We start from the raw sequence: 16,195 nt of genomic DNA on the forward strand, positions 1-16,195 counted from the left end.
GGGTGGGCCGGCAGCATGCAGGGATGCTCTGTGCGGCTGCTGCTTCTCCTCCCTCCAGCATCACGTTTGCAGTCAGCCAGCCAGCCCTGGCCGCTGCCTCGGGGAGAGCCCCGCAGGGATGCCCTGGCTGAGCCCTGCAGCGCTGGATGTGGCCTCTGTCCTCTTCCTGACGTCGAAGGCACCCACAGCTGGGCAGGAGCAGTGCTGCAGACCAGAGCCTGCACCACTCGGCTCCAGGTCCATGGTGGAGGGAAGGGGATTGGGGACTGTGGCAGGAGGCAGGGGGTTGGGGACCACTGCAGGGGGCAGGGGGTCCAGGACCATGGAGGGAGGCAGAGGGTTCAGGTCCACAGCAGAGGGCAGGAGCTTGAGGGCCAAGGAGGAGGGCAGAGGGTCAGGGACCATGGAGGAGGACAGGAGGTTGGGGTCCATGGAGGAGGACAAAGATTTGGGGACCATGGAGGAGGACCAGGGGGTTGGGGACCGCAGCAAACAGCAGGGACTCTCAGCAGTCTCCCAGCAAGAGGCGGATGGAGGCACCACCCCATCAGAGGCTGGGGCTCATGCAAACTGCTTATTATAACCCTACTGCCTGGCCTATCTGTCTGTCTGTCTTTCCAACTATCTGTCTCACTCACTAATCAAAGAAGGTTGTTCCAAGAAAGCTGGAAGAGGAGAAGGAATGTCTCACTTGGCTGTGGCTTGCTTTGGAAAGTCTGGAAAAACTGTGGCATCTCAATGTGCGTGAAGGTCTGCCTGGTGAGAAGCACATTTTCCTTCCAAAGCTGCTGTAAAGATGTGAATCATGAGCCGGTAACGCTCCTGGCAGAACGAAAACTGATTCCACTGAGACATGGTGCTGGCAGCAGCTCTGCTGTATCTCTTGGATGGAAAAGAGAAACATTTATCTTAGAGACATCGCTGGGGAAGAGCCACTGGTGCTGCTGAGAGCCCAGCGGTGGCCAGATCCTGCCTGTGTCCAGGGTGCTCCCGCCAACAGGAGCCTCGAGCAGGTTTCCCAAAGGTTTCCCAGAGCCCAGCAGTGGCATTGCCAATACTCAAACACAAGCCAAGGGGTTTACAGTCCCCTTTGGTTGCCCTCCACAATGTCAACGCCTCGGCAGCATCACTGTCTTTCAAGGATGAAAATATTCCATATCCCTGTGGCTCATTTGTGATTATGTCAATTTGATTTCTGGGTTTTTATAGGCATCACACTGCACATTGCAGGGAGAGACAAGGAGGGGATGCCTGAGCAGATTGGTTTTTCTTGCTGTGAGCTCAAGGCCAGAGATTCTTGCAGTCATGAGCCAAGCTCCGCACCTGTGCAGCCAGAAGCACTCTGTGGCAGAGCACATGCCTTTCGGTAGCAGCGACTGCATATAGGGAACGTGGGGATTCATTGCCCCTTTCATAGGGAAAGGACTTAAAACCTCTGTAAAGGTCTGCTGGGAGCCAGGGGGAGCCCTGCTGCTCCACCTGCAGCACAGTGGAGGTCTCCCTGTGCCACCATCTCCATCCAACCTGTCCCCTCCTGTCCCCCTGCACCCGATGCTGGGGCCAAAACCCCACCAAGCCTTGCCCCGAAATGCCCCATGCTGCAATTGCAAGACCCTAGTGGACGTGGCATGTTTATGAAGCCACTCGCGCTGCCTTCCCAGGTGGCCCCCAAAATCTGCCCGCCCGGGTGTCCAGCACAGTGCTGGGGTTGGTGCCCTCCCCGCTGCACCCACCCCACTGGCAGCAGCTCACCTCACTAGCTCAAGCCACTGTTTATGGATCCCGGAGCAAATAACACTCCTGTCATGGAAGTCCCTCCTTTTTAGGACTTTCAAGCTTTCTGCGGCCCAGAGGGCACCCTGGCTCACACCATCCCCAGCCTTCAGGCCCCAGGTTTCATCACCACTTCGCTGCTCGGAGTTGGAAGAGTTTCAACATTAAGCATCGATGTGCAGCATGTGGCTTCAGGTCATATCGGCCGCACATCCTCCACCTCAAGTCAGAGTACTACAGCCAGTTTATGTTTGCAGAGAGCCCCAAAATCTATACATTTTACCTAAGACGTACATGTGCAGAACACTGAATCAGGAGGGGAAGTAAAGCCTTGAAGAGTCCAGGTGCTTTGGGGACATTTCCCTCAGTGGATACCCATGGGAGGAGGATCACAAGCTGCAAAGGGGTTTGGACCCAGAACTGGGATTTGCATGACATCAGCCCTTCCTGGTGGAGACAGGGTGAAGGATGGGGAGCAGATCCACCACTGGGCATGCCCGCCTTGGGAAGAGCCTCAGGCTAGGGACCAGTGATGCCCCAAAGGATCAGCTGCTTGAGAGAGAGGGATATTGGCCCCAACAGGTCACCGTTTGCTTTAGCATGTCTGGGTGACATTCAGGGCAAGAGGCAGAGTAGCCGGGGCAGCCTGGAGCCCTGGGAAGGATTTTTTTGCCCCATGGAGTGTCCAGAAAATGTAACCGCTGCAGAATGGGGGGGTGGAGGGCTGGTGGTGGGTGGTTCAACCGAGAAACTCTTTTGGATGCTGGAAATGAAAGAGGTAAGAGGGAAGCGGGTGGTGGGCCAGGACCTAGGGGCGTCCCTTGAAGCAGAGGGGAAACCGAAGAGATTGCTGGGTGCTCGCACGTTGCCTTCTCCTGGGCAAGAACCTGTGCAGCACAGGAGGCAGTTCGGTGTATGTTATAGTGAATTCCCATGCAATTATTATATATATGCCCAGCAGTCCCGCACGGGTTATCTCATTTGGCTGCTCCTTATACAGCGTGTTCATTAGTGGTCATTTAATTACAGGATGCAAAAATGAGCTGTTCTGAAATACTAATATATGTATGCAAAATATGCAATGAGCAGTTAGTGCTACTAATGAGAGAGGGAGTTGTGGTACCAAGAACAGGAAAAATACAGCAATGTCCTGGCAAACCTGAGATCTGACCTAGCTCAGCCAGCCTGCTGTGACCTGGAATTATCCCAGCTGTCTTTCGGGACACAGGGAGAGAAAATGAAACACGGGTGGGTGAGCTGATGGTGAGCAGCCATTTCCTACTCACAGGGGAGACACAGAGTGTCCGAAACCACCCGTATTCACCCGTATTGTCAGAAAGGATGGGCAGGGCGTGCCAGTGCCACCACCACTTCAACTCTGAACCCAAATTCAGCAGGATAGGGAAGCCCCTTGCTTCCCAGTGACCCTCCAGTGCTGTTTGCCTGGAGATGGGAATTAATGGGGCTGAGCATGTGAATCCTGGGGGCAGGGAACACTGCTGGCTGCTTCCTGGTAGCTGTGATTAATTGTTGTTAATATTAAATTCAGAGCTTTTATGCAGGACGGAGAAGTGCTTAGGCAGAAGCCCAGCTCCTGTCCTACCTGTCATTAAAAAACATTGCAATTAAGCCATAGTGGAAGGAAATAGGAGTAAATGCATCCTCTGTAAGTGGCTTCAGCTTTCCATGGACATCTGTGTCCCACCATTTCCTCTTCGGCTGGCCAAGCACTTCTGTTTTCCCTCTTCCCATGACCCATATGTTGCTATTTCTTCTTAATCGTGCCTGCAGCTCCCGACGGCGGGGGCTCGAGCAGGGAGGAAAGCAGCTCCAGCTGCCTCTGACCCATTGCAACCCATGGAAATTTCATGTCAGCTGCAGCTGCAGCCCCAGCCGCAACTAAAATCAAGGCTGTGCTCCGGGTACTTGCTCACCTAGTTGGTCCCTGATGCTTTCTTCACTCCTTTGCTCCTTTGTAGCCTGCACTGGGGTAGGGTACAAGCCGTACCCAGTCAGAGCTAAATGCTAAAGCTCTGCCAGGGAGGGGACCTGTCGGAAAAGCTGGGAACATGAGCACTAAGCGCCCCAGTAAAATCATTAGTGGAGCACAGAGAGGCTCCTCAACCCACCAGGCTGCCAGGCGCCGGGTGCTCTTGGTACCTGCTGACACTGTGATGAGCTGCTGGGACCTGGGGACGGGGTGCTGGCTGGAGGGGTGCTGGCAGGAGGGGTGCTGGCTCCCCGCTGGCACCGTGAAGCCAGGCGGTCCCTCCAGCTCGGCCCCTTCGCCTCTGTCACCCAGAGGAGCACAGCACAGCTGGGAGGTGCCGCCGGACCCCACATCCCACAGGGATGCCGGGAATAGGCAGGGCCATGGCACACCATGCTTGCCAGCACCCCCAGACGAAACATTTAATCCTGCTTCAACAAATCTTTTTGTCTCATTCAAGCAGAAAATTGAAGAATTTTAGAAACTCTGAAGAAGTGTTGAGAAATTCTGGGTATCCCCACAGAGCCCCACTCCTCTCCATCAGCAGAAAACCGAATGCTCTGTGCTTTCAGCTTGATGAAGGGTTGCAACTGCCCCGACATAAAGTGTTTAACTTGTTTCCACCTTGCAGCAGATCTGGCTGGGTTTTTCAGCAGCTGAGAACTGCTCCTGCTTCAGCCAACGGCGACTGACCTCAGCCAAACGCTCCCAAAGTGTCAGCCCTGGCTGTTGATCTCACAGGGGCTGGTGCAGCCCCGAGGTCTGTGGCAGAGCCGTGCTGACAAGCGTGATCACGGGGCAAAGCAGAACGGTGGGATGGTTATTACATCCAGGGAGAGGGTTTTCCCATGGAGGTGTCCACCTGGGTTATTCCAGCTGTGGTTCTTCCCCAGTGAAGGACAAGGCAGGATGCCGTGGGGTGGGATGTGGGGCTGGTGACAATGGGTCAGCCTTCGCCAGAGGACACTGAGAGGAGCTACACTGGCGGGGGATGAAGGGGCACCCTCCTCTGCCTCTTCCCTGGACTGACAGGACTGAGACATGGCCAGAAGCTGCGGTTAAAATCTCGGGAATGCCAGGAGAGACAGAGCAGGGTGACAGCAACATAGAGCTAGGTATGCCACGCCATGGCGGGTTGGAAACAGCGTGGCCAGCATCCCCATCCCTTCCATAGCAGGTCCTTAAAGTCCTGACATTGCCTGGGGAAAGGCAAAAAAATCCAAGATAAGACTTAGGGTGAGGGATTTGGAGATAAAGAGGGGCAGCGAGGGAAAATAAACCCTACGGCAAGTAAGATACTGGTGCCAGGAATACCATGTTGAATATTTTGGACGTGGTGTGACAAAGATCAAGCGAAAAGTGTCCTGAGAGCCGAAGGTGGCTTTTCAGAGCCACGAAGGATGCTGGCAGAACTGCACAGGGTCAGAGGGTCAGGGTGGATGGGGAGGGATGGGGGAGCACCAGGCGTGCCTAAATTCGGGTAGATCTGGCTCTCTGGCAGCCCCAGAGCCTGGACAGCTGGGGACGCAGCAGGCGGTGATGGCCGAGGAGTGGGTCTGGGGTGAAACCCAGGGAATTGCAGGAACGCCCCGGCTTCACCCGGCGCCGGGCGGCAAAGAGCGACAGCAACAGTCCCCGCGCCAGACCGGGGCTCTGGCCACGTCCCCAGGCTCTGCCGCCGCCACAGAGAAGAAAAAGACTTTGCCAGGACCGCAGTGCCGATGAACGACTTTTTTTTTCCCATTGCTTGCAAACATCGTCATCTTGTATATAAACACAAAATGCCAAAATGTGAGTCAGCTTAATGGCAGTTTGGCTTCTGCACAGAAACAAGGCAATAAACGGCAGAACTCCAGTTTGCAGAGGTGATTTATTCCTGTTTCAGGGGGTTTCAATAAGTCGCTTCACGGCAGGTAGAATATAGTCCTATGATATTAAAAAAATAATTAAAAAAAATAATTGAAATATAATTTTTTTTTTCAATTAGTTGCTTCCCATTGATGAGAGGAAAAATATCAGTCTCAGCTAGTGGCCAAACATACTTTTTTAAACTTCGATATATATTAGAGAGCAGAAAGAAATGCAAACAGTATCATCCTATGAGCAGTAGGTTCAAACTATATAAAGGTGTTGGGTTTTTATTTAAAGCTGATAAATAAGTTTTGTGGCCCAATGCCATGATCTGGCACAAAAAAAGATCTTATTCATATGAAGGAGCAGATCTGAGAGTGCCTCGGGAATCTTAATTCCTGAATTTCTCAGCTTTTTTTTTCCTGACATAAAGAATCTCAATGAGCCAATTATGGAGATCTTGACATAATGTCATTTTTTTCAGTAACAAATGCTGTAGTTTAAACTCCACTCTGTAAACACTCAGGCATGTACTTATATCTACACATGTAAATAATCCCGCACAGGTCAGCAAAACTAACCATGTATATAAAGTTAAGCACGTCTCAAAAGTGTCTGCAGGATTGAGGCCAGCGATTGCAAAACAGTTTAAACTACAATCCTCCATTTTCATTAGTTTCTTGAAAAACTTCTGCTGTGGGCTTGAAATTCTTCCTGTTTTGTTGAGCCAAAGGTGATTTTTCTCCCCAGGCAGCCTGAGCAAAAACCTTCCTGCTGTTTTTAAGTTGTTAGGCTTCAAAAATCACTTTTTCCACTAAGGACATTCTGCCCTTTTAATTTAGAGAGTTCAACGTTGACATCTACTGTGTAAATAAAGCTAATTAAAGACAGTTATTATCTGCTGTACATAAAGGTCCTCTACCACCACAGTCGGATAGATTAGGTTGCTTTTTCTAAATAAAGCAGTATCTGTAGGCACCAGGAGCATCCTTTATTCCTATAAATGGGGTGTTAATTTTTCAGCTTAATTTAAATAAGACCTCAGCCCCCAAACTCTACGTGTTCATCCTCTCCCAGGATGCTGAGCGACGCAGCAGGGGTGGGCTCCAGGCTGAAGCTCTGTTCCTTCCAAGGGAGAGACATCCACCCAGGAATGGTGCTAAAGCATCGCCGCCGTGCCGTGCCGTGCCGCGCCTTGCTGGGAAAATCAAGGCAGCGACTCCGTGTTGCCGAAGTTTCCGTGGTTAGCGAAGCACGCTGCTTGTTTAGGGGAAGAAGGTGGGTTGCGGGCTAGTTTGCAGTCTGGCTGAGGTTAGGAAGATGATAATCTCTCTGAGAGCCCTGCCCACATTTCTGGCTTGTAAGAAGAAGTTTGAGGCTGTAGCAAAGCGATAAACTCGGTGCCTCCCGGTCTAAGCAGCACGGCTGTGAAGGGAAGACGGGGCAGGATGAAAACCTGGTTAAAATTCAACACACCTCCATTCAAGGCAAATTGCCTCTAAAGGGCTACGGCGTGGGCCTTGAGTTTGAACCGAGCGCGACAAGAAAAGGAAGAAAGAGATCCAGATTAAGAGCTTAAATGGTCCAGATAAAAAATAAACCATGGAAATCATTATTTGGGTTATAAAAAATGGGATTTAGTAAATATGTTACGACACTGAAAGGGGAATAGAATATTTTCCCTGCTCTTCCATGGAGCTAAAGCTGGGGAAGGAACTGAAATGAGGATGGTAAAAGAGGAGAAATAAGCAGACAGGAAAAAGCCACTTGGCCCAAGAAATCTGCTTCTCAGCCCCCACTTTCCCAGTTTACGGTCGGAGCTTTTTCTCTCTGTACGGCCACGTGCCTCTGCCTCCCACAGCCCCTGCAGGGATTCGCGGGAGCGTGTGGCACCCTTTGGCAGACGCGTCCTCACAGGGGCCCAGGCGGGCTGGTGGCGAGCCAGTGCGGCGAGCGAGGCGCGGGCACACGAGCCGGCCGCTGGCACCGCACGTTCGCCGCACACCAGCGCGACGGCGCATCCGCCGCCGCACAGCACGGCTGTCCCCACCGGGCAGAGCAGAGGTTGCTCTTGCTACCTTGCAGAAATACCAGCTGCATGTGGTGGAATGACTTTTTAAAGTATTTTCAGCCATAATACAGCTTTGTAGCTTATTCAGGAGCAGGTTTGCCAGGCACCCAGGAGTTTAATATTAATAACCAAGATGTTTTGACTAGACACATAAGACACACAATCTGCTTGTTTGTTTGTTTGTTTGGACTGAAGAAATACTGAGAGGCAATTTCAGCTCCTTGATTTGTTTTCTAAGCGTTCTAGGAAATAATTCACCAAATTAACAGACAATACGTGGGGCAGTTTCATGCATGTGGTGACAAGATGGGGTCACACATATAGCACAGCAGCCAACTTGGTCTGCACCAAATTCCCTTTTCGAGATATCCTTCGGTCAATAACTCAGCTACCTAAAACATAACCTCTGAGCAGTTCTTGTAGGTACAGATCACGCAGATCCTCTGAAAGCTGCACCCCGGGGGAAACCTTTGGTGGAAAATTACCAAAAAGCTTGTGATGGGTTATGGTTTTTCCTGACTGTCATTAAGAGTTTCGTGCATGCCACAAAGCACGAGGGTTATTTGATTTTTGCTTATCAAGGGTGACTGCTGGTACTCCCATCGCCCAGTTCAAGGAGATTCCCGGATTATAAAAGGATTAGGGCCCCGTTCCTAAATCCTGATTGCATCTAGTCAATAATTGCTGGGTTGAACTGAATTTCTCCCTCAATGACCTTTCAGTACATCCTATATGCCACTTTGTTTTGTCCCCAGCTCACCTTTTTAACAAATATTTGCTGTGTTTTCAGTACCCCAGCTCCAATATTTCTCCTTCATTGCAGAAGCATGCATTTTCTCTTACTTCTATCAAAAGGCATCTAATGTGTTTGTCTCATCCACAAACAGCAGAACCCAGACCTGAGTGACTTCACATTTTATTTCCATAATATACCGCAGTTGTCAGGGCAGCAACATAGGTAAAAATGACTAGGAGATGCGATAACCATCTCTGCCAAAGTCTTATGCATTAGTGTTTTCAGCAACATTTTCTTCTCATCTTGTTCCCTGGAAACAGAGCTGGGCGCGTGGCAGAAACATGCATTCATGTTCAGCTCTAAACATGATTATTTGGAAGGTGTTCGCTGCTCTTTTTGCACTCGTGGTCCATTGATAGCCCTGCAAAAGTCCTGAATACTCAGCATCAAGCACTCCATGGATATTATTTAAGAGTGTCAAAATGCTAAAAATTGGTGTCACCTTTTAGAAATTTTTAAGTACTTGATTCTGAAGCCTCAACAATAATCTTTTACTGGCGTCTTTTCTTTGTGCAGTGTAAATAAAACCTTTAAGTCATAAAGCGTGAAGTGCAGCAGCAACCGGTTTAGAATTAAATCAGTTTTTAATCAGTACAAATGCTAAATATATCGGCTAGCAGTATAATCAGTGGTCTGCGTTGGGCCACCCCGATTTCAGTCGCCACACTAACATGGCAGGGGTCCAATTGCCCTGTATGATTTTTTCTTTTCTCATCAAAGCGTTAATCCTATCACCACAGCAATAAATTGAAATGATGACTTGTTCCTGGATTTGCAGACAGGAAAAGTGTACTTTTCCTGAGCTTATAGAACACAAGTGTGTAGAAACCATCTTAAATACAAACTAAAAATTTATATAATACTTTCTCAATGCCTTCCACTTCACATTTGTCACATCATTGCTAAATTGCTCAGATATATCTGCTCTGGCTGGAGTAGTGGGGGGTCATCTATATTCCTAGACAGCATCGGAGTTGCAGCCACACGGGTGACATCTCGGGTATAGCTGAGAAGACTGCTCTCTTCTACCCTTTCTGGGGAAAAAAAAAAAGAAAATCACCAAAAATCCAATATTACCGAGCTGGGTTATTTTTCTTAAATGATTCTGGCACCCACAGTGCAGAATAACAGATCTGTAGTTAAAATACACTGTGACAGCCTGAGCCAGGGGAAGAGAAAGTGAATCTATTCGGGGATGCGGTTGGGAACGCTCTGTTACTCAGCTCAGAGAGCGATGGCTCTCACCGTATCCGTTCGCAGCTCAGCAGCGCTCGAGGTCACCTTTCCATTGCAAAGACAAGGGATCAAGTCACAAAAACGCCACAGCAATTCTCTTCTCCCTATACAACCTAAATTTAAAGAGGGCTTGGTGCTCACATAGCAGAAGTTTTACGTTGTGTAATTCCTTGCTGCACTGACAATGCCCTAGCTAGGGTTTTCTGTGGATTTGCAGCAGGTCTTTCTTCCAAACCTGCGGCGTGTGCACAAGCTGATTGCATAAGCCTGCAATTATGCCGGTAAAGTCGCAACCCCACCTCTTTTCGGTGGAATAATCCAAAACGCCAAATATAAAATGCGTTGCAATTTGCAACTGCACTGTTGCAAAAATCAGAAAATGGTAAAATTGTGCATTGCAATGTTCACAGCCATTGCAGAAATGACAATTTTTCCAAATCCGTATTGTTTCCTCTATAGTACTGCAGGAAAATCCCGTACCGAGTGTAATCCTATGAGGAAACTTGACTGCAAGGTTATACGAATAGTTTAGGCTAGCTTAGTTCTGGTTAGACTAGTTTAGAATAACTCAGTCCTGAGGGTCCTTTTATGGCTCCCATAAAAGAGAACTCCCCTTTTCCGTCAGGATCTTCCCACAGAAACTCCTCCCTAATTTGTATCACATAGGGGCTATTTTTATATGCCTTTGCACTGCCTTCCACCTACTCATGGAAGTCCTGCTGATGACTTTACAGTGTCGCTTCCCACTATTTGACTACAACTGTTGGTCATTTTCACTGTTTTTTGCTATTTTACGCTGTGCTATAAAGCGGAGTTACAGCATGGCAGTGAGAGTGACTCAACTGTCCTTTGGGAATCCCGGGTGAGCGCTGCTGTAGCTGATCTCCAATCAGTGTTTTATAGCTTCTAGCCTGTCTTCTTGTCATCATTTCTTAATGGCTTAAGCCTTTGCTTTAGCCTGGCTCTAGCCGGTCCCTTGTCTCCCTGATTTGAATGTCCTGAGAAGCTGCAAGTAGATGGAGTGGGGGCCTGGTGCTGGGCTGGTCTAGTGCCATCAATGACTGCTGCTTGTGCAGTTCTCCTGCTGTTTATTCCTTGGCGCTTCCACGCCCAGACAGCCCCATCCATAGCAATCCTAACACTCCTATTTCAAGTAAGAAAACGCTTTTTTTTTTTTTTTAAAGAAGCAGAGTGTCATGCAAGTTCCTCCACCGAGCGTTCATAGTTATAAAAGCACGTTAGATGTGGCTGTATTTGCAGACAACAGTGGCACTTCCTCTCTTCGGAAACAGAGCAAGTTTCTATTTCAGGCTTTGCTGACTCAAGGGTGAGGTACCCAAGCTGATTCAGCAGCTTGGCAAGCCAGGGGAACTTCTGGTTATGAATGGAATGAGCAATAAATTTTAAGTTTGTCTTCATCTTACAGAAATGTATATTTGAGTGAAGCCACCTCCTGGTGGCAGACATTTTGCCAAATACATGGTACAGTCTGCACTGCTCTCAGCATAGAAGGCCACGACCACATGGCCTGCAAGGAAAACCCAGTGATCCCCACTCAGCTGGGCCAGGTTTTATCCTTCCTCTGGAGGTCCAAGTCCCATAAAAAGCTCTTCCACTGCTTACTCGCTTATTTTATCTGTGCATCTTATCTGGGTATGAAATGGTGTCAGTAATATGAATAATTTTAACTGCAGTTTCAGAAGGATGAAAATACAGAACACGAAACCAACCTGGCTCCCCTGAGGAAGTGAGAAGAATGCACCACTTACTCAGCTTCCGTGGCTTCATATGGAAAAGATGTCAAAGGTAATCCTTGTGCTCTTCTTTTATGGAAAAGTGAAATAAGCATCATGATACTTTTCTAATTTGAAAAACCATGGAGAAGTAACAATCCTCCAAAATATTTGCTAATGTTTACCCGTTAGTCTGTGAACAGAATTCAGAAAAGCTGTTGGTTTTTTTTAATCCATAACAAGCGTTCTTTCACCTAGAGGTTACCAGGATTCAAAACAAAGCTCGTAGTGAATGCTGCACACATCAGCAAGGATGCAGACACAGAAGTTCGTCAGAAAGTGAGATCCTGCTATTTATTAAGGTAGGAAAGTAGGGAATGTGGATTCTGGGCTGTCTCCCTTGAGCCTTTCTGTCTGTGGATGGATGAAACAGGTTTTAACATATTTTCCTCCAATATTTATACTGTTTGCAGAGCCAGACAGGATCAATAGTCTCCACCCATGGCATCCAGGACGCCTTTCCTTTCAGGCTGTAAGTTTTCCTTTGACAGCGTACAATAAAAGCCACAAACTTCTAAACAGCATTCCTCCTCCCCAGCTCCACCAACTATACTGGCATTAATATACGCCATTGTTCTAGCCAGCAGTTCCCATGTCATATTCTTCTGCCTCGTGAAGGCGGTTTGTGGAGTCTAAAAAAGCATCATGTGGGTTGTCACACTTCAGAACCCCCCTAAATAGTTCCACACAGCTCCATCAGATAAACGAAGTACAATATTATGAACGTCAAACAAAAGCTGATCGTTAGAGCTGACAAAGCTGCGCCTCTGAGAAGGGAAGTAAATTCAATTCTATAGACTAAATATGTATATTTAGTGGCAAGAAGTTAAAAGAAATGTGCAAGTAGGATACACATTTGCCCAGCTATTGCTCTGTCAAATATTTCCTCTCACTCGGGCTCTGAGAAAGGAAACCAGTCACAGACTATTTTGGAAGGGTGGTCGGAGATCTCTGCAGGAAAACAGCACAACCGCAAGCTACCAGACACTAAAATGAACCCGGGACTCAAAATCAACACGGTGTGGTAGCTCCCAGCTCTACCAAGATGTGCTAACTGGAGTTGCTCAGAAAGTGAGCAAGAGGAAGCATCTGCCGTAAAGGATGCTACAAACATTACCCACACAGACTCTGCCTTAGAGGGACACCCTGAGGGTATTATATTCCATGGGGTTAAACTCCTCCTGGATAAAAACAGATCAGAACGCAGGGGGGGAAATAACAGATACAACTTCAAACCACTTCTTGCCCTCTAAGACAAATTCTACTCACGCTTGAAATAAATCCAAGCATAATTGGCATTTCTTGATTAGTGCTTACATGTATTTAATCTGCTTTTTGAATTCAACAGAGAAAAATCTTCACGATAAAAGCAAAGTGAAAGAGTAGTGTCCGTGACATAAGGATTTTAAAAATTCAGTCTTTCGGGAGGCAGCACTAGGTCCTTCCCAGCCGTCACAGAGCTGACAAAAGCGACTCCAAGGTAGCTGTGCTCCCTGCTGCGTACGCAGTGTATGTGACAGAGGCAGCTGGGGAATGGCTGGGCTGGTGAGTGCTGGGTGACTCTTTCACCCAAAAGATCAAAAGGAGGAGCAGGATGGGAGTCTACGAGTAACAAACCTAGTGGGAGCTTCCTCGGGGGAGCGAGGATTCTGAACAGTCTCGAAACCAGGATCTGAAGCTTACCAAAGGAGGGTTTTGGCAAGCCAGATGTCTTCTTCGGTCCCCTTCCACTGTCCTTCAAACCAGTAGACGAAAGCTGGGAAAGAGGAGACTACTTCATCAGCAGAGATCAAAAGCAGTCTCTGACTAGTAGCCAGACAAAGTTTGGGATCATGTGGGTCAATCAGTTAAAACTTGTGATGTAGCCAGTATCTTTGATGTGATTCTGTTTATTCTAAGACCATACAAAGTCCCGCTTTACTGAGCGCGGGGGGAACAAAACACACTTCTCTTGCTTCTCAGAGCTTTGCCCCTGCCTGTCCTCCGTCTCCTGCACACACGTACCCCCCCCCGCCCGAAGCGTCGCCCTCTTCTGTGTGCACGCAGGGAAACGCGTGAGCGGCCTCTGGCCGCGTGAGCCCACTCGTGCACGTGAACTCTCTGTGCAGCACACACACACCTGAACCGCCGCCTGCGCGCCCTGGCTGCTCTACACGCACAAACCACCGCCCAGCGTTTTATTCTGAATGAAGGTACCATCCCGCATCTTCATTTTAGGTGAAAACTAAAGCCTCCCCCAGCAAGTTTCAGTAATAAATACCAAATCGAAGGGCTTCAACTTTTCCTACACTCTAGGCAAACATGTTTTACCTATTTACTGCCCATGGACTCTTAATCACCCTCGACCAAAGAACTGAAGGAAATCATGACTTTTTTGGAACCAGAGGAAAAGTCCCATCTTCAGCCGGAGGAAAACATACCCTGGTGTTCTTTTCAACCACATACTGATTTACTTAGAAATAATAAGGGCTTAAATAATTTCCTCTTTCCCCCCCCGTATTTTAGCTCTTTTCGGAGGGGTGTTAAGGAAATGCAGCTGATCCAGACTGGCAGCTGAGTAAGGATAATAAGCCAATACTATCATACAAAGAAAGGCTACAAAAATTTATGCTGGAATTTCAGTACCTCTCACCTCTCAAATCACCCAATCTCTACAACAACATAAATCTTGTAAGTTTACACCACAAAGTTAAAAAACACACGTAGTTTTACCTTCAATTCTTTGCCATTGAGGTAAAAAACTTTTGTCCTTTTCCCTCCAATTTTCTACAATATCTTTGAATCCTTGGAAGTTGTTGCACTTATTTAATCCTCCAGGTTAAATAAATTCATCATCCTTTATGAAGTAAAAATGTAACTTAAAGTACATTTAGAATCAATAAAAAGGTTGCAAAGAAGTCTTAGTAAATTTATCAATTAATAGCCAAGCCCAGGAGGCCATCCTTCCCTTCTGCTCTGTCAGCTAAGGGATTTCTTTCTTCCTAACAATGTTTATGTAAGAGTGGCATGGTAAGCAGCACTCGCTATAAAATATTGATCAGCTGCGCCATTAGTTGGAATTCGAGAGACAGCTCTGTCATAGCAAAACCAAAACAATTACCGCTATTGATTGGACTTTTTTTATGATAGATTATTTTGGTATTTGAGTATATCAGAAAATACAAATTTCTTCAAAATAATAATAATGATGATAAAAACAGATTTTACAGCATGGTTGCTGCACAATAAGTAATATCTTTACAGAGAAAATGGAAAAAAATACAGGTTTCAGTTCCAGTAAATGTGTGGCCACATATTTTCTATTGCTATTTAAAAAAAAAAAAAAAGTGAGTGCGTTTTACCAAACGGTGTCATCTTCAGAGGGGAAGGGACTCGCTGTTGGGTAAGAAGCGCCGCTGGAGGAAGGGCAGCTGGAGCAGAGTGCTTTGTGGGCAGCTGGAAAAGGCTCACCTGGAAAACAGTAAATGGGATTTAGGGAAGCGGGAGGCACCTCAGGGCCCGGGTGGCTGCAGGAAGAAACCGGACAAGGCAGAGCAGGGGCTGAGGGGCGCGGGAGGAGGAGAAACTGGTGGGCCGGAGCGTTTGGGAACATCACCTGTGAGCAGGGTGAGGGATGGAGAGCTGTGAGGAGGGGAAGGAGCTGAAACAAGCGCCGAGAGAAACCCCTGCAAAGGAGGGAAAGACACGGGCCATCTGGGAGGAAGAGATAATAAAATTGAGGGAGCCGTGCAGGCGAGATAGCGTCGGTTATAAACAAGCGAAGAAAGAGGAGAAGAGAAAAATAACCCATCAAGTTTCCAGCAGGCTGCGGGGATGCGGAAAGGTTGAATTGTTTGCTGAAGTACATGTTGTTTGCGCATGGCAAATGTCAGCCGTGCCAACGGCCCCCCCCGAACAAACACGGCCCTAAAAGCGGCGGCGGGACCCGCCGGAGGGACCCCTCGCCTGGGGGGAAGGCGGGCGGCCGCGGGGACAGCGCGGGGACAGTCCTGTCCCCGTCAGCCCTCCCCGCCCGCGGCGAGGGGGCGTCGCTGCCTCACGGAGGGACAACTCCCGCTCCGGCCCTGAGGGGAAGGGGCGCGCGGGCCGGGCGGGGCGTCCCGGAGGGGACCGGCCCGCGCCCCTCAGGCCGGGCAGGCGGGGGTGTGTGTGTGTGGGTGCGCGCTCCCGCCGCGGCGCCGCGCCCCATTGGCCGAAGGGGGCGCGCGTCCGCAGCCCCCCCCCGAATCTTCCCCCCCCACCAGCCCTGTGAGGAAGATGGTGGCGGCGGCCGCCCGCGCCTGAGCGCGCCCCCGCCGCGCGGTTCCCCTCCCCTCACACGGCGGCGCGCAGGCGGGCGGGCCGGGCCCCGCCAGGGCACGGAGCTCCCCGCGGCGGCGCGGCACCACCCCGCCGGGAGGGGTGACGGGACCGGCCCCGGGCAGGCGAGGAGGAGGAGGAGGAGGAGGAGGAGGCAGCGGCCGAGCCCCGCGCCGGGGCTGAGGGGCGCCGCAGGGTACTCGCTGTCTCGCCCGGGCGCTGCCCGCGGCGCCAGGAAAGCGCGGGGCGGCTGAGGGCCCAAGGCCCCGTTGGCGGGGAGCGGCGGGGAGGCCCGCGCAGGCCGGCGGGGGGCGGCCGCCGGTGCCGTCCCGGCTGGGCGGGCGAGGGAGGGAGGGAGGGAGGGGGCGGCGCGGCGGGAGCCGGCC

At 49.6% G+C, this 16,195-nt stretch overlaps 1 long non-coding RNA gene across 4 annotated transcripts; it reads right to left on the minus strand.

Annotated features, from left to right (window-relative positions):
• Positions 1 to 5,517: 5,517 nt before the first annotated feature.
• LOC141950811 (uncharacterized) lies at positions 5,518 to 15,644 on the minus strand. 4 transcript variants are annotated; one of them, XR_012631173.1, is made up of 5 exons: positions 15,106 to 15,640; positions 14,852 to 14,960; positions 8,446 to 9,515; positions 6,196 to 7,039; positions 5,518 to 5,689 (listed from the first exon to the last, which is right to left on the minus strand). It is a non-coding gene; the product is annotated as an uncharacterized LOC141950811 (long non-coding RNA). The 4 variants fall into 4 exon arrangements; XR_012631172.1 differs by lacking the exon at positions 5,518 to 5,689 and having other exon boundaries at positions 5,719 to 7,039; positions 8,446 to 8,842; positions 9,345 to 9,515; positions 15,106 to 15,644; XR_012631170.1 differs by lacking the exon at positions 5,518 to 5,689 and having other exon boundaries at positions 5,719 to 7,039; positions 15,106 to 15,644.
• Between the last annotated feature and the right edge of the window lie 551 nt (positions 15,645 to 16,195).

Source organism: Strix uralensis, chromosome 16 (genome assembly GCF_047716275.1).
Source record: "Strix uralensis isolate ZFMK-TIS-50842 chromosome 16, bStrUra1, whole genome shotgun sequence".
Lineage (NCBI taxonomy): Eukaryota > Metazoa > Chordata > Aves > Strigiformes > Strigidae > Strix > Strix uralensis.